Source organism: Chiloscyllium punctatum, chromosome 15 (assembly GCF_047496795.1).
Source record: "Chiloscyllium punctatum isolate Juve2018m chromosome 15, sChiPun1.3, whole genome shotgun sequence".
NCBI lineage: Eukaryota > Metazoa > Chordata > Chondrichthyes > Orectolobiformes > Hemiscylliidae > Chiloscyllium > Chiloscyllium punctatum.
In genome coordinates, this window is record NC_092753.1 from 6,386,189 (window position 1) to 6,404,885 (window position 18,697).

Below are 18,697 nucleotides of genomic sequence, written 5' to 3' on the forward strand. Positions count from 1 at the left end.
GTTTCTTTTTGCAGTTGGTTACTATAGTAATTAGTCATTGAAACAGATTCACATGTGTCTGCAGATACACTTTAACATCTAATCATATTTTTTAAACAAAGAGAGAGAAAAAACTCAATACAACCAACAAAGCCAAGTTTCAAACTACTCCTTAACACTGTCCTTTCATTGTTAATCAATTCCACTGAAATTTTACTCTTATCTCAACTCTTTTAAGTTTTTTAGTTAACAGATTGCTCCCAGCTTCTTGACCTCAGGCTATAGAGGCACTTTCATGATGCTTTTCCAAGTCCACTAGCACAAACATTTCACATTACCTTTCACAAAGCTCTTCACAAGAATGCACATGAGCCAACTGATCATGTGATGGCGACGCAGAGTCCAGTCTTCCAAGCACCACGACATCCAGTGACAAGGATGAGAATCGCATAACAGCGAACAGGAGTTCACTTTATTAAAAAAAAGTCAGCAATTCACAAATCTTATTACAAATTGCTTTTAATAAATGCATGTTACAGGAGAACTGTATTTATCTGTAATTACCCTTATTTGGGCTGAGGACACTGGTTTGAGATTCAATTTGCTCCCCCTCAAACTGAACATGTAATTCTACCATGTTGTGATTGCTACACCATAAAAAAAATTCTTACCTACATGATCTCTTATTAATCCTGCCTCTATTCATTCTTAGATGAAAAGTAGTCTGTTCCTGGGTAAGTTATACAACATGCTGTTCAAAGAATCAAACCCTGATCTCAATGTATTTCTCCTGCACCAATCTTTAAGCATGCACTTCCCTCTCAATTTATGTTTACCCTCTGCCATTTGCACATGGCTCATGTAGTAATCCTGAGATGTTACCTTTTGTGGTTTTGCTTTTTAATTTAGCACAAACTGCTTGTAATCCCTCAGCATAACCTCTTTCCTAGTCCTGCCAATGCAATTAGTATCTTTGTGGATTCTTCCCCTCCCACTACAAGTTCCTCTCTAGCCCAGAAGAGATGTCCTGGATCATAGTGCTTTGATCAGTTTGCACATCCTCCCTGCAAACTGTGTCCTCATCCACACCAGGACTAAGACCTAATGCCTGTTGGACAATAGCACTAGTTGAGTTCCCTCCAAAGTTAAATTCTGGATCCCAATTTCTGCCTCATTCACAGCCACACCCTCCTGTCTCTGACCATGGATCAAATGTGATGTAATTAATCCAAGGGGTGTGTCTCCTGAAATATAGTACTCTATTCAAGTAATTTTCCCCCTCCTTGATGCGATGAAAAGAATACTGTTCAGAGTTGCTCTCCACCTCTGAGCTGAAGTTCCTTGGGCAGCTAACAATTGCTTCAGATTTGTTCACCTTAGATCAGACAGGCATCAACCAACTCCCCCATATGACAGCTGAAACACATTGCTTACCCAACCTCCTGATAAATTAATCCATTTAGTTAATTGAATGTTAAATATTTTAAAACTTAATTTCCTAACTGTACTCTTCATCTGTAACAACACCCCCTGATTTAAATCACTTGATTTAAAACAAGAGAGACATGGAAGCAAGACCTACTAATCAACTACCAGTTTTCCTATGACATCACACTTGGATCTGACACATAGAAAAGCTTTGAAGGGGCTGTCTGCTGCCGGTTTTTATTTCCTGCCACAGCTGTTCTGCTCAAACAGGTCCACCTTCCTAGTCTGCATCACAAGTGATGCTGACCTACTGCACACTCCTCCCAGACTCAGGAAGGCTGCCAACTTGGCTCGTTCTCAGATCGGAAATAAAATAAAGATATGAATATGAGGTCCAGTAGTTAATTTCTGCAGAATCTGTGCATTGAAATCCTTGATGGAATATTCAGATGGTAATCAGCTTTTCCAAACCTTCCCTGCCTTCCCATAAATATAAGGGCCAATGCTGCTTTCTTTCAGGACAGGAAATTCTACCAACTCAAAAGGCAAAAAACTGAGCAAATACTGATTGTGAAACAAAGCAAGATTCTTTGATTGGCATATTACTATTGCAAACACATTAATAGAGTGAAAAATGATGACTAAAGGAAATATAACTTTCGCTCTCTGTGCAATTACTCAATGCTTCATTAATTGTATTTTAAATAGGAAGCACACAGCATCATACAAAAGGGTTAATCAGAGCTAAGGTGAAGCAATCCCGCAGTGGTTGGTCTTAGGCAGACAGCAATTGGAGTCTTCCCAACCTCCACATGGATATATATGTAACTGATCTATCTTTTGTTCAGAATACTTTAGCCATAGCTATTAATTTAACCTGGGGCAGTGTTTGTAGAGGAATAAGACGGTGTTATTTTCTGGGTCTGTAGATTGTGAAGGAGCAAAAATGGCCTTTGCAGTGATATGTACTACTTGTCAGATGTAGGAGTTTAAAGAGAGCTTAAGGGTTACTGCGCATTATAAGGTTGATAAGTCCCCGGGTCGTGATGGTCTACATCCCAGGGTACTGAAGGAGGTAGCTTGAGAAATCGTGGATGCTTCGCTGATTATTTTCCAGAGTTCAATAGTTTCGGGATCAGTTCCTGCGGATTGGAGGGTGGTTAATGTTGTACCACTTTTTAAGAAAGGTGGGAGAGAGAAAGCAGGAAATTATAGACCAGTTAGTCTGACCTCAGTGGTGGGAAAGATGCTGAGTCTATTATAAAGGATGAAATTACGACACATCTGGATAGTAGTAACAGGATAGGTCAGAGTCAGCATGGATTTATGAAGGGGAAATCATGCTTGACTAATCTTCTGGAATTTTTTGAGGATGTAACTCTGAAGATGGATGAGGGCGATCCAGTAGATGTACTGTACCTGGACTTTCAGAAAGCTTTATTAAATTCCCACATAGGAGGTGAGTGAGCAAAATTAGGGCGCATGGTACTGGGGGCAAAGTTATAACTTGGATTGAAAGTTGGTTGGCTGATAGGAAACAAAGAGTAGTGATAAACGGCTCCATTTCGGAATGGCAGGCAGTGACCAGTGGGGTACCGCAGGGATCAGTACTGGGACCGCAGCTTTTTACAATATATTTTAATGATATAGAAGATGGTATTAGTAATAACATTAGCAAATTTGCTGACAATACTAAGCTGGGTGGCAGGGTGAAATGTGATGAGGAAGTTAGGAGATTACAGGGTGACCTGGACAAGTTAGGTGAGTGGTCAGATGCATGGCAGATGCAGTTTAATGTGGATAAATGTATGGTTATCCACTTTGGCAAGAACAGGAAGGCAGATTACTACCTAAATGGAATCAATTTAGGTGAAGGGGCAGTACAAAGAGATCTGGGTGTTCTTGTACACCAGTCAATGAAGGTAAGCATGCAGGTACAGCAAGTAGTGAAGAAGGCTAATCGTGTGCTGGCCTTCATAACAAGAGGGATTGAGTATAGAATCAAAGAGGTTCTTCTGCAGCTGTATAGGGCCCTGGTGAGACCACACCTCGAGTACTGTATGCAGTTCTGGTCTCCAAATTTGAGGAAAGACATTCTGGCTATTGAGGGAGTGCAGCATAGGTTCACGAGGTTAATTCCTGGAATGGCGGGACTACCTTACGCTGAAAGACTGGAGCGACTGGGCTTGTATACACTTGAGTTTAGAAGACTGAGAGGGGATCTGATTGAGACATATAAGATTATTAAAGGATTGGACACTCTGGAGGCAGGAAACATGTTTCCGCTGATGGGTGAGTGCCGAACCAGAGGACACAGCTTAAAAATACGGGGTAGACCATTTAGGACAGAGATGAGGAGAAACTTCTTCACCCAGAGAATGGTGGCTGTGTAGAATGCTCTGCCCCAGAGTTCAGTGGAGGCCCAGTCTCTTGATTCGTTTAAGAAAGAGTTGGATAGAGCTCTCAAGGATAGTGGAATCAAGAATTATGGAGATACGGCAGGAACAGGATACTGATTAAGGATGATCAGCCATGATCATATTGAATGGTGGTGCAGGCTCGAAGGGCAGAATGGCCTACTCCTGCACCTTTTGTCTATTGTCGATATCTGCCATAAATGCTGTTGGATGCAAATCTTATCAGATCGAGTGGATGTTTGGAGAGACAGATAGAAGCGATGAGGAATTTGCAACAGCAACAGTATGTGATGGATGACAGATATAGGAAGGGGGGGAAAGACTCAGATACAGTCACATAGATGGGTTAACTCCAGGAAGGGTAAGAGAGATAGTCAGCTAGTGCAGGAGTCTTTTGTGGATATACCCATTTCAAACAGGTATCCTGTTTTCAAAAATGTGGGGGTTGATGGATTCTCAGGGGAACGTAGCACGAACAGCCAAGTTTCTGGTGTTGAGACTGGCTCTAATGCAACGAGGGGTATGTCGGCTTCCAAGAGATCAATTGTGTTCAGGCATTCTGTAGTCAGAGGTACAGACAAATGTTTCTGTAGTCAGCAGAGAAAAAGCAGAATGGTGTGTTGTTTCCCTGGTGCCAGGATCAAGGACGTCTAAGAGAGGGTGCAGAATGTTCTCACGGGGGAGAGGGGCCAGCAGGAGGTCATTGTCCACATTGGAACCAAAGACATTGGAAGGGAAAAGGTTGAGACTCCGAAGGGAGATTACAGAGAGTTAGGCAGAAATTTAAAAAGGAGGTCCTCAAGGGTAGTAATATCTGGATTACTCCCAGTGCTACAAGCTAGTGAGGGTAGAAATAGAATTATGGTCGCTGCATAAATTCTAATGTGTTATGTTAGTAACATCTCTTTTGAATCCGCTAGGAGGTTCACGACTGTAGCAATCTTCAATTTAAAGTATTCCTTCTCTCCTCTTTTTAGTTTCACAGTTGAGATTATAGGTTTTCGACCCTTATCCCTGAAGATTTAATTTCCAGCTGGAGCATAACTTCATTGCAACTCCATTAGACTGCGACTATGATCCAGTTCCTTATTGCCCAGTTATGACTATCTGTCACCCACATTCATGTTTTTGGTGTTTTTTTTCCACAGGTCTTGCTGCCTTTTCACCTCAGAGAACAACCATTAGCTGTTTGTTTTCATGCACCTGTGCTGACTAATGTCTGTATAAACACTTCCAGCTATTGACTGACTTGCTGGTTCTTTCTTAAAGGTTTGTGTCCTTTAAATTAATAGCTCACTTTCTGCCAAATTTTCTCTGTTCCTTTTCGTTTAGATTCTTCCAGCTGTATTTTTCTGAATGACACAGGTCAGAGCTATATCACTGTTTATTATGCCATCATTGTAACAATAAATCCTGGGTACTTTAGGCAGGACATTGCCAATAATCCTTCTGCATATGCTAATCTAGGGGTCTTCTGGTTTGTTGTGAAGGATGAACCAGAAATAAATCTCAGCAGAGGAGTTATTTGTCTTTGTTAATGAGATTATGTTTATTATATAGTTATAACTATATACTGGTTACATAAATGCAGAAGCATATAAAGTCATAGAATCATAGAGATGTACAGCATGGAAACAGACCCTTCGGTCCAACCCGTCCATGCCGACCAGATATCCCAACCCAATCTAGTCCCACCTGCCAGCACCCAGCCCATATCCCTCCAAACCCTTCCTATTCATATACCCATCCAAATGCCTCTTAAATGTTGCAATTGTACCAGCCTCCACCACATCCTCTGGCAGCTCATTCCATACATATACCACCCTCTGCGTTAAAAGATTGCCCCTTAGGTCTCTTTTATATATTTCCCCTCTCACCCTAAACCTATGTCATCTAGTCTGGATTCCCTGACCCCAGGGAAAAGACTTTGCCTATTTATCCTATCTATGCCCCTCATCATTTTGTAAACCTCTATAAGGTTACCCCTCAGCCTCCGACGCTTCAAGGAAAACAACCCAAGCCTAATCAGCCTCTTCCTATAGCTCAAATCCTCCGACCCTGGCAACATCCTTGTAGATCTTTTCTGAACCCTTTCAAGTTTCACAACGTCTTTCTGATAGGAAGGAGACCAGAATTGCATGCAATATTCCAACAGTGGCCTAACCAATGTCCTGTATAGCTGCAACATGACCTCCGAACTCCTGTACTCAATACTCTGACCAATAAAGGAAAGCATACCAAATGCCTTCTTCACTATCCTATCTACCTGCGACTCCACTTTCAAGGAGCTATGAACCTGCACTCCAACGTCTGTTTGTTCAGCAACACTCCCTAGGACCTTACCATTAAGTGTATAAGTCCTGCTAAGATTTGCTTTCCCAAAATGCAGCATTTATCTGAATTAAACTCCATCTGCCACTTCTCAGCCCATTGACCCATCTGGTCCAGATCCTGTTATAATCTGAGGTAACCCTCTTCGCTGTCCACTACACTTCCAATTCTGGTGTCATCTGCAAACTTACTAACTGTACCTCTTATGCTTGCATCCAAATAGTTTATGTAAATGACAAAAAGTAGAGGGTCCAGCACCGATCCTTGTGGCACTCCACTGGTCACAGGCCTCCAGTCTGAAAAACAATCCTCTGACTTCTACTTTTGAGCCAGTTCTGTATCCAAGTGGCTAGTTCTCCCTGTATTCCATGAGATCTAACCGTGCTAATCATTCTCCCATGGGGAACCTTGTCGAACGCCTTACTGAAGTCCATTTAGATCACATCTACTGCTCTGTCCTCATCAATCTTCTTTGTTACTTCTTCAAACAACTCAATCAAGTTTTTGAGACATGATTTCCCACGCACCAAGCCATGTTGACTATCCCGAATCAGTCCTTGCCTTTCCAAATACATGCACATTCTGTTCCTCAGGATTCCCTCCAACAACTTGCCCACCACTGAGGTCAGGCTCACCAGTCTATAGTTCCCTGGCTTGTCTTTACTGCCTTTCTTAAACAGTGGCACGTTTGCCAACCTCCAGTTTTCCGGCACCTCACCTGTGACTATCGATGATGCAAATATCTCAGCGACAGATAACAGTTGCTGAAAAACAGAACTGTTTCAAAATTGAATTCCAAATGTTACGACACGGGGTAAACCCTCCTGCTTAATTTAAACCAGCAAACCAGAAAAGATTTATCCCATGCAGTAAACTGTGAAAATTCGAGGCCAAGAACTATTTAAAGTAAAATTAACAACTTTATTTCTTAAAGTATAATGGAGAACCATTAACTAACAACTATTTGCAACTACTTCCTCTAACCTATTTTTTTACTTTCCCTTCTATAATACTAGTCCAATAAAACCCCCAATTAAGATCTTTCAAAACTAAAATTTTCAAAACCAGCCAGATGTTGAATCTTCTCTTTATAGCTTCCTCTGTGTTCTTTTCTTCTTCTTAGGGTTTTCTGTTTCACAGGTTACTGATCGATAAAGGTATCTTGAAAAGAGGTACATTTTTAGGTAGACTGTACATGTTGGTGGCTTGGCAGCTCTCCTCCCAACTGGTCAATTTCCCCTGTATTATATCCCCAACGCATTGGATTATATCACTGGCTTTTAAGAATGTCAATATATTAAATTCAAACTTGATTGGAGTTTGGTTTTTTTTGGGTTATGATTTAAACTGATTGACCTAATTCAAATTTGCTTTGTCATCTTTAGGCAACCAGCTAATTGAGTTGTTCGACGAAATGTTACATTGAATCTTGTTCAGAATATTTGGTGCTGTGTCAGGTAGTTCTGCAAGCTTTTAACTCTCTTAAAGGCACAGTACACCCACATCTTCATAACATCTCCCCCCTTAAGAAAAAATGAACCACCATAATGAAAAGATGGCTTCATAGTTTTTCTATTCTTTGAACACAGTACCCTAGCATACACATAACTTTAATCTAAGTTCACCTTAACTTCTTCCCATATAACTGTTTATATGTATATAACATTAGATAAAGACAAATCTCATCTAAACTTTGAGTTAATCCGTGACAATGTATCTGCGAATACATTCTTACGAACAGCAACGTGTGATTTTTTAATTAAAAGTTTATAACATTAGACTCCAACAAAATAGTCTCATATTCTTGTCTTTAAAGCATTCTAAGAAGTAAGCGGATTGTGATCTGTGTGCACAACCGTCTCCGACACATTGTTCATGGCATACATTTTACAATGTTGTAAGGCCAGTGCCAAATTCAACAGCTCTTTTTCAATCGTGGAGTATTTCCTTTGGCAGATATTGATCTTCTTCGAAAACTAACCAACTGGCAGTTCAATCTCATCCTCATCTTTTTGTCAGAGCACAGCTCCAACTCCAATGTCACTCTCATCAATGGCGACATTAAAAAGGTTTTGAAAAGTTTGGTGTAGCTAAAACTGGTTTGGTGGTTAATATGGCTTTCAAATGGTTGAATGCCTCTTGACATGGATCTGTTCACGGAAACTGTGTTCTTCTTCAGCAAATTGGTTAACAGTGCCACGAAACTGCTGAAGTTTGGAACAAACTTCTGATAGAATCCGCTGAGACCTAAGAATCAAAGCATCTCTTTCTTCGAGGTTGGTCATAGAAATTCCTCAAAGGCCTTCGTCTTTGTGTTCCATGGGGTCAAGCTTCCATGACTGATGTTATGTCTCAAGAATGTCACCTCTGCTTTTGCAAATTTCGTTTTATTTAACTTTATCACCAGTTTTGCTTCTTGCAGATGTTCAAAGGACTCTACCAACAGTACCACGTGATCTTTCCAGGGCTTACTAAAGTCCTAAATCGTCCTCTATTTGGACTACGTCGTCCAAATACACTGCACAGTTTGTTAACCCAGCCACAACTCTGCTCATGAGTCTTTGGAATGTGACAGGTGCGTTCTTCATTCCAAAGGGCATCACTTTAAACTAATGTAGCCCATTTTGGGGTTACAAATGCAGAGATTTCTTTCGCCAACTCTGACAAAGGTACCTGCCAGTAACCACGCATTAAGTCCAACTTGGTGATGTACCTGGCTTGTTCGACTTTCTCGATGCAGTTTTCCAATCTAGGAACTGGATATGACTCAGACTTTGCAACGGCGTTGACCTTCTGATGATCCACGCAGAATCCCATCCGGTTTGGGACTAAGACGATCGGCGAACTCCACTCGCTCTGGCTTGGTTCGATAATGTCCTCATCGAGCATGGCCACCACCTGCATTTGGACCTATCTGGCTTTGAAAGGATTAAGTCAATAGAGGTGTTATTTTATTGGAGCAGTATTCCCTACGTCTACTTCATGTGCAACAGCATTAGTCCTCCCCATCTGATTCTTACATATGTACTTATACTGCTGTATCAAAGCTTTCAAATGCGTCTTCTGCTCCCAAGACAGATAGTTAACTAACCTATCCCACTCCTCAAGGACTTCTTCATTTTTTAAAATCTATTTTTGATGCACATCATCTAGATTTGATTCCTCACTCTGTGGAGCGGTAACACATGTTTCTCCAGTTCTTTCTCTCTAGTACAAAACGGTTTCAGCATGTTCACATGACGTATTCCATACTGTTTTTTTTCTATTTTTCATCTTTACTAGATAGTTGACCTGACTCAACTTTTTCTCAATTTGATAGGGACCACTAAACCTGACTTTGAAGGGATCTCTTATCACTGGTAAGAGTACTAACACATGATTTCCGCGGGAAACGTCAGAGTCTCAGAGCTTTTATCTGCCACTTGTTTCATTCGATACTGTGCCCTCTTTAGGTGCTGTTTAGCTATACTGCACCTAAAGAGGGTGCAGTATAGCTAAACTCAATTTAGTCTCTCCCTTACCTCTGATACATAACTTTCGTGTGAGATCTCAGACATTCGTCCTGTCAATTTTTCTTTAATTTCAAAGGACCTCTCACTTTATGCCTGAATATTAACACGAAAGGAGTGAACTGAAGAGATTCATTTGGGGCATCTCTAATGGCAAACAATATGAATGGGATACTTTTATCCCAATCATTCGGTTAATCCTGACAGTATGCTCTCAATAGGCTCTTCAAGGTCTGGTGCAACCGTTCTAAAGCTCCCTGGGATTCAGGGTGATACACTCTGGACTTAAAGTGCTGTATACCTAAGCTATCCATAACCACCTCAAACAGCCTAGCAGTAAAGCTTGACCGTTGATCTGACTGAATCTCTCTGGGTAACCCATACCATGTGAAGAAAGCTACTAACTCCTCTACCACCTTTTTTTGCCTTGATACTCCATAATGGAATTGCCTCCAGTAATCTGGTAGACACATCCATTATGGTTAACAAATACTGTTTCCACCTTTAGTTCTCAGGAGGGGACTACACAATCAGTTATAACCCACGTGAAAGGTTCTTCAAATGTGTGAATTGGCAACAAAGGTGCTGGCTTTATTACCGCCTGTGGCTTACCTCGGGATGGCACGTATGACATATTCAGCAAAAGTTAACCACATCCTTGTGCATTCCAGGAGAATAAAAATGTTTTTGTACCTTAACCTGAGTCTTTTTTACCCCTAGGTGATCTCCTACAGGTAGTTTATGTGCATCCGTAACACCACCTGTCTGTATACTATTGGAAACACAATCTGGTGCAATTCAGCCCAATTCTCCCCTGCACTAACTTGCCATGGTCTCCATTTCCATCTTAGGATTCTATCCTTCAGATAATAAACCTCCAGAATATTCTCTGCCTCCTTTTCAGAGTACGCATCCACATGAATATCTTTTATCGTCTTGTCTTGCTGTTGCAAGTCTCTTAGCCTTTCAGGACTAAGCACTTCTGTCTATCCCTCTGCCTGTTCAGGTTTTTCCTGCACCATTACATCAAACAAGGTGTCTGCTAACTGAACTCAACGCCTTCATCTTTTTCTTTACTTTTCACTTCATGCTGTGACTTAAGATAGTGGGATCTGGTTACCACACGGTCTTGGAAAATATCAGGACATTTCTGTTTTAACTCATCAGTTTCTTGTCTTCAAGGGATGTCACTCCCACCTTGGATCCTGCCAAATCATTCCCAAGAGCAAACTGAGTTCCTGGAAGTGACACTCTATCAATCACTCCCACTCTAACTTTCCCAGTCTTGAGTTGGCACTCCAATTTTACATCAGCGACGCTAAGTTTCTGTCCATCTCTTCCACAAATTACCACACTCTCGGGTAACAGATCAGAAAGAGTCCACATTCGCTCATCCCTTATTATCAGCGACTGGTTAGATCCTGTATCTCTCAAAATTATAACTTCTTGTCCTTCTTCCCTGTTCTTTCTGAGTAAACTTTACCCACAGAGGCAAATTCTTTGTAGACATCAGGCACTAACTCCATGCCCAGCCCCTGCCGAAGCTGTGCACTGTCCTGCAGCTTCTCAGCTCTTCTTGGGTCATCTTTACTACTTTCAATAATGCCACTGGCATAGCTTCTTTTACCACATCTTTTCCCACAGTGCCTTTCTTTAACAACCAGCACTGTGACTTTACGAGTCCCACTTTACCACTGTGGAAACACCTGAGGCCTTTCACCTCCTTTCCCCACTCTTGGACTTCATTTTTATCCTGTGGTAAATTCTTACCGGGGCTTACTACTCTTGATTTTGCAGTGGGGAATCTCCCCTTCTCCCAACTTCTATCCCTCACAGGGTGAAATTCTGGCCAGAAGCTTGTCATATGCACCAACATGTACTCATCTGCTTGTTCTGCTGCTCTTCTCACTTCCTGAACTTTCTGTTCCTCCAAGTGAATTCTTACCATCTCAAAGTGAGTTTTTAAACTCCTCCAGCAGAACAATCTCTCCTAGAGCCTCAAAGGTCCATCTATTTTTAAAGCTATATCCATTAATCAAAATGACTATGTTTAATTCTTTTGAACACAACATAATTCTGACCTATTCCTTCTTTGTGTTTCTGAACCACTGCCTATATGTTTGTTACTAATTCATAAGTATTTAAAATAGCCTCTTCATAATCTCTTGTTTAACCTCTTCATAATCTCTTGACACCTCATCTGACAGTGCGGCATATACTTCTCTAGCTCTGCCTACCATTTTAGACTGAACTAGCATTACCCATAAATCCTCGGACCACTCTATCTGCCTAGCCAATTTTTCAAATGATTTAAAGAAGGCTTCAACATCTTTCTCATCAAAATGTTGCAGTGTTTTTATATATATCACTACCTTCTCTTTTAATCTCCAATCTGTTAACTTGACTTTGCTAAATTGCAACTTCCCAAGTTCAAATTCTCTCTCTCTTTCCTCAGCCAAGAACTTTCTCTCTCTTTCTCTCTCTCCCTCTCTTCGCTCTTTGGTTAACTTCTAACTCCATTTTCCTCAATTGTAATTTAAATTTTTCTACCTCTGCTGCACTTGTCTGTTTCTCTGACACACCTAGGTGTTTGAGTAATTCCCCTACAATTTCAGCTTTACGTTTGTCCTTGGTTAAACCCAAATCTAACCTATTTGCTAAATCTAAAAATATGGCCCTTTTTCTTTCCTTCTAAACTTCCTTGGCAAATTTGAGAATCACCTTCAAATTCCAGAACCTCTTTAGCAATTTTAAGCACCATTTCTCTCATGTTTAATTTAATCAATCACAAGTCACCGAAAGTAAACAAATTGTCTCACCTACATTTTACCTAACCTGCAAGTGTTCAAATCTGGTGGGATTTCTTGTACTCCACATCTATTCAAATTTGTCTAAACCTGTTCAAATCCCGACAACGAGCCCCCAAATAGTTCAAATCCCAGCGACGAGTCCGCAAACTACTATGACACAGACAAACCCTCCTGCTTAATTTAAACCAGCAACACAGAAAAGATTTATCCCATGCAGTAATCTGTGGAAGTTCAAGAGGCCAAGAACTATTAAATTAATTTTTAATAACTTTATTTCTTAAAGTATAGCTGAGAATAATTAAGTAACAATGATTTACAACTCCTTCCTCTAACCTATCTTTTACTCTCCCTTCTATAATACTAGTCCGATAAAATCCCCGATTAAGATTTATCAACCTTTCAAAATCAGCCAGAGGTCGAATCTTCTCTTTATATCTTCCTCTGTCTTCTTTTCTTCTTGTTAGAGATTTCTGTTTCACAGGGTACTGATCGATAAAGGTACTTTTCAGAGAGCTTTTTTGGACAGTCTGTACATGCTGGTAGTTTCAATTTTTCCTGGTTTTATACCCCCAAAATTCAACATTGATTGAAGTTTGGTATTTTTCAGGATATAACTTAAACCGATTGGCCTAATTTGAATCTGTCTTGTTGTCTTCAGGCAGCCAACTAATTGAGTTGTTCGACCAAATGTTACATTATATCTTGTTCAGAACACTTGGTGCGGTCAGGTAGTTCTGCTAGCTTTTAACTCTCTTAAAAGGTACAGTATACCCACATCTTCATAACAAAAACCAGAATCAAAACAACTTAATACACTAGTTTACTGAGTGGATCCAAAGCTGAAGATGTAATAGACTGCTAGAAAGTAAGATACCGACAATTTTGGTAACATTAAAGAATCTTGAACAATTACTTTAACTTAAGCACTAATAGAATTCTTCAATGGACAAGATTTAACAGAAGAGTTCAACTGGTGGAGAATCTGCAAACAATTTCATTAATGACTCTTCTGAATAAATGAAACCTGTGATTATAAAACCATGCAATCTGAATCCACAATAGGCAGAATTTGCATCAGAATTTTTAATCAATTTTTCTCAGATCTTTTACAGTCCAAAGAGGATTTAACTTTGGAAAATACGATGTAAATCATCTTGAAAGTAGAGACCAGGAAAAAATCACAGAAAAACCCTGTAAGAACAAACTTCGTACAGAAGTGCAATGGAATCTATTAATTTCATAAGGTACAAACACTTTAAGCACAGACATGACAATCAATAAAAAATGTAGACCATCAGATACTAAGAGTCCCAGTGTAAGTGCTGTGGCACAAATAAGCCTCAAAGACAGTGTCCAACTACCGAAAGAATTCTTATATCCAAAATAAAATGGGTCACTTCCAAAAGATGTGCACAAATCTGAAACAGTTCTAGAACAGTGGAAGCAATAGCGGGTGTACACAGAAGGTTACTCCCTTCCATTGGAAGAGATGTTTCAAGCTATTTCAAGACATGCCTCCACTGGGAGAGATATTTGAGACATTCCTAGGGGAAGTAGGAAATCTATCACAACCAGATATAACTGAATTTATACTCAATTGACATCTTACTTTAATTGAGCCTCATACAAGGACAACCAAAATATCTTGGCTGAAACATATGAATTTACAACCTACAGATCTATAGTCACTCGTTGCATATAGGACAACACCTAAAGTTAGAATATCTGATGTTCAAGAACACTGTTATCCAGAACCAAAAAAAACTCACTCAAGTATGGATGCGGGATTTTTCCACGCAACATTCTGCAATTCCATCACTTCATTAAAAAAAACAGCTATCAACCGACTCAGGAAAACTCAACCAGTGGAAAGCTTCATAGACCTTCTAAGAGTTAAGGTTGAACCTGAAAAGATTGAACCTACAGATCAGTTACACTGGCGTCTGAAACCTGTTCCAACCAAAGAAGAACATTCAACAAATGAAAATCAGGATTTATTTCACATGATCAGTAAAGAAGCCGCAGATTGCATAGTTTTAGAAAATGTTTTCCATTCCCAAAACCACTGAAGAATCATCAGTAGATAACTACCAACAAAATCTGAGACAACAATGAAATACTACTGCCAAAATTAAGCAATAGAGTCCACTGTAGATCATTGATGAACTTGTAACATACCAGTACTGCCACCAAAGCAGTCTGCTACACGTGACTACACACAATGACAGAAGGCTTATGCCCGAAACGTCCACTCTCCTGCTCCTCTAATTCAGCCTGACCTGCTGTGCTTTTCCACTTTTCAACCACACACAATGATCACACAGAACAATAAATGCCACAGATGACATTAGTACGAAAGAAGTTTGCTACACCAAATAAAAGAAGACATAACATGGAAAACATCCAGTCTCTTGAAACAGATTAGTTGTGTATCAAGTACATCATTCTAAAACTGGAAGTACGATTTCATCAGTCCAATTGTCTTCCATGAATGACATTCATGAACTCAAAAGGTCTCCAGAAAGCATAATGGACCACCAACTACCACAACAATAGTCAACCCTGTCCACAGTGAAAGGTTTTTGCAAAAAAAAAGGATCCTCCAGAGAAGAAATGAACAAATAATACTAATATCAAGGTTTACAATCTTTAAGTCAACAAATCTACCAATCTTATAAGTTTAAAATGAACCCATTCTGAAAGCACTGTCAGACAACCTGTCTGGCACCATCCATAGAGAGAAAGTAGAGTTATCATTTTGGATGCAGTGACTCTTCTTCAGAAGCTTTTCAGTTTACTCTGGTTTCTCTTCATAGATGCTGTGAGGTCTTCTGAGTTCCTCCATAAATTTTTGATTTTGTTTCATTACTTCCACTGTTCCAACATCCACAGTTCTTGCTTTTTTTTAAACAAAAACCTGTCACTTGAATTATGATGTCACAGATTTAGGAGGAAAAGAGGTCGTGGTATATGTAGGCTTGTTGTTAATAACATTGCGTATTGGGTTAAGGGATAAAAAAACTTGGATGGAGGCTGTTCTGTAAGATGATGGATATGAAAGGGGTCATCTGAGAAAGGCCTACTGACTTTGATATCTCACTCAACTACTCGTGGAACACCAAACAATCTCAGGCAGTTCAGGCTGATAGCAATGGGAGTCTGGCCCAATCTCTTCATGTAGACACGTGCCTTACCTGTCTATGGTTAGGTATAGAGTTGAAAATGTGTTGCTGGAAAAGTGCAGCAGGTCAGGCAGCATCCAAGGAGCAGGAGAATCGACATTTCAGGCATGAGCCCTTCTTCAGGAATGAGAAAAGTGTGCCAAGCAGGCTAAGATAAAAGGTAGGGACAAGGGACTTGGGGGAGGGGTGTTGGAAATGCGATAGGTGGAAGGAGGTTAAGGTGAGGGTGATAGAACAGAGTGGGGGTGGGGGTGGAGAGGTCAGGAAGAAGATTGCAGGTTAGGAAGGGACACCTGGACCGACCAACCCAACCACCCCGTGGCTCAACACTTCAACTCCCCCTCCCACTCCCACTCCACCAAGGACATGCAGGTCCTTGGACTCCTTCATCGCCAGACTATAGCAACACGACGGCTGGAGGAAGAGCACCTCATCTTCCGCCTAGGAACCCTCCAACCACAAGGGATGAACTCAGATTTCTCCAGTTTTCTCATTTCCCCTCCCCCCACCTTGTCTCAGTCCCAACCCTCGAACTCAGCGCTACCTTCCTAACGTGCAATCTTCTTCCTGACCTCTCTGCCCCAACCCTCCCTCCGGCCTATCACCCTCACCTTAACCTCCTTCCACCTATCGCATTTCCAACACCCCTCCCCCAAGTCCCTTGTCCCTACCTTTTATCTTAGCCTGCTTGGCACACTTTCCTCATTCCTAAAGAAGGGTTCATGCACGAAACGTCGATTCTCCTGCTCCTTGGATGCTGCCTGACCTGCTGCGCTTTTCCAGCAACACATTTTCAGCTCTGATCTCCAGCATCTGCAGTCCTCACTTTCTCCTATGGTTAGGTATATTTAATATGCCTCAGTAATAACTATATGCAGATTACATAAACAATATATAATACGTTTTATTACCAAAGATACGTATCAATTCTTCTGAGACTCAACCATTGATCATCCTTACTCACAAACTACTAGATTGGCATTGGAAGAAGAATTAGTGACAGAATTTGACTCAGGCCTTATCATCCTTATTATATCAGTCAGTACATATCAACTAGAAGACAATATTTGCCAGATAAATTTCATTGATATCTGTATCTTTTTGTCATTATCATGTCTGTAGCCTGACTTAAGTTAGGCATCAAAATAGTTCAATTGGTAGCATTCATAATCTAAGTCAGAACATTGTGAATTTGAGACCAATTTCAAAGTGTAAGCACATAAACAGAGTAAATAGTTAACTGTAACACTGAAAGAATAATACATTATCAAAGGAGCCATCTTCCAGAGACATTAAACCAAAGCCCTGAGAGGGGTTGACGTTTATCCCTCATCATTGCAGACAAGGATTATGGAAATATTTGCTGATACCAACAGAACACTTGAACAGAATTTAATAGAGGATGTTGGAACAGGAAACAAGGTGGGTTGGTCTGTAGAATTGTAGGTGTTGCTTTGGAAACTTGATGCTGGGAACTCTGGAATGCATTATGCCAGTGGCAGCAAAACTGCCAGATGGTGATACTGTATGGAAGCATAGGAAAGCAAATAAAATAGTTAAAAAGGGCAATTATGGCTCATTTGCATTTAAATAAATGGAAATTAATAATATAACACACGTATCATTAATGCAAATTCAGTATAATGCAATTGACAAATTTGGGACACTATTTCTATAGAGTGAACTTTCAAAGCGTGTATTGGTTATAATGCGATTCCAGCCCAGTTAGTTTAAATGGTGCTGCTATTATGCGATTTTCTTATAATACGGGATTGCATGAGAATGGAACTACCGATTATATCAGAACTGACTGCACTCTACTATGCTGACTTGATTAGTTAGGTAGAGAAGTTGATGACCTGGACCATTTTGAATCTATGTAGCAAAACTAGCTTGCAGCTTTGATAACATGAAGAGATGCCACTCGATCAAGTGATATGTTATCACTAAAAAGAAATATGTTGCAGGTATATACTTAGTTCTGTAGGAGTACTCGCGATGCCTATGTACTCTGACATATCCTGGTTTCAGAACTATTCCAACTGTATGCATACCTTCAGCATTGGATCCTTGGGGACAAGGAATACCCATTTAAGACACAGCTGTTGAAGATGGGGATGAAGTCTTGTATTGCAGCCAAAGGACAGTTTATACTTTTTGTCAAAGGTCAACCCCAGCTACAATCAAGTAAACATGTGACCTGTTGAACATGGGATCCTGTTCATTACATTATTCCAGTGAAAGAAAAAATGGAAAAAGAGATCACTCCAGGTGTGCACTACAGTAAGTCCCAGTAAGGCTTTCCTGAATCATAGTCCTCTATTCTGCTGCGTACAATCTAGCACAGCAGAGAGAGAAGACCTGAAAATACTCATCTAATGACTATGTTGATGTTCGGGAGAGGCAGAGTAGGCAGGACAGCTGGATGAGGCACCTGCACCAGAGTTAACAGCCACGAAGACAAAAGCGAGAGAGTCTCCTAACTTATGGATTCATACCCCCATCAAGCAGGCTCGGTAAAGGGATTGAGGGATTTATACCCAAACTCTCGATGAATGCACATATATCTGAGACATATCCAGACTCATGATCTGGATGCATTCCTCCCTCATTCATGCATGGTTGCACACAGCCTCTGGCAGCTCCGTTAGCTGTTCCCCTTTTGGTCAATGCATCCCCAGCTAGCTCAGTGCGACCGACACCATCATCAGCCCAAAGTTCAGAATGGACCTTCCTCCAACAGTCTTCTGTCAGAGCCCTTACCTATCATTGTCTCTGTTGGATGCTTGTGCAAGTCTGTAAGTTGCTTACCAGTTTGTGACCAAAATCCAATTATGGGTACATACCCATTGATGTGAACAGATGGAGGGTGTCAGGGAATAATGTAATGCTGGATCCTCAGACGTGAGTTTCAACTGTTCCTCAAAGGTGGGTGGCAGGCTTCTGCTCAGAGCAACAGCCCATCTTTCCAGAGTGCAGAAACCTATCTGGGTGAACAGTAATAATAACAACATTTCAATTTCTTATGCATGCCAGTCAGG

At 40.6% G+C, this 18,697-nt stretch overlaps 1 long non-coding RNA gene across 3 annotated transcripts in view; it reads right to left on the bottom strand.

Moving 5' to 3' along the window:
* Positions 1–491: 491 nt before the first annotated feature.
* Positions 492–18,697, bottom strand: part of LOC140486005 (uncharacterized) — a 52,219-nt gene continuing 34,013 nt past the window's right edge. For 2 of the 3 annotated variants that reach the window (XR_011962496.1, XR_011962497.1), the window contains 2 exons: positions 18,503–18,643; positions 493–9,073 (listed from right to left, as the gene is read on the bottom strand). This is a non-coding gene — a long non-coding RNA (uncharacterized lncRNA). Of the gene's footprint in view, positions 9,074–18,502; positions 18,644–18,697 lie in introns of all 3 variants that reach the window. The other variant, XR_011962498.1, reaches the window with a different exon arrangement.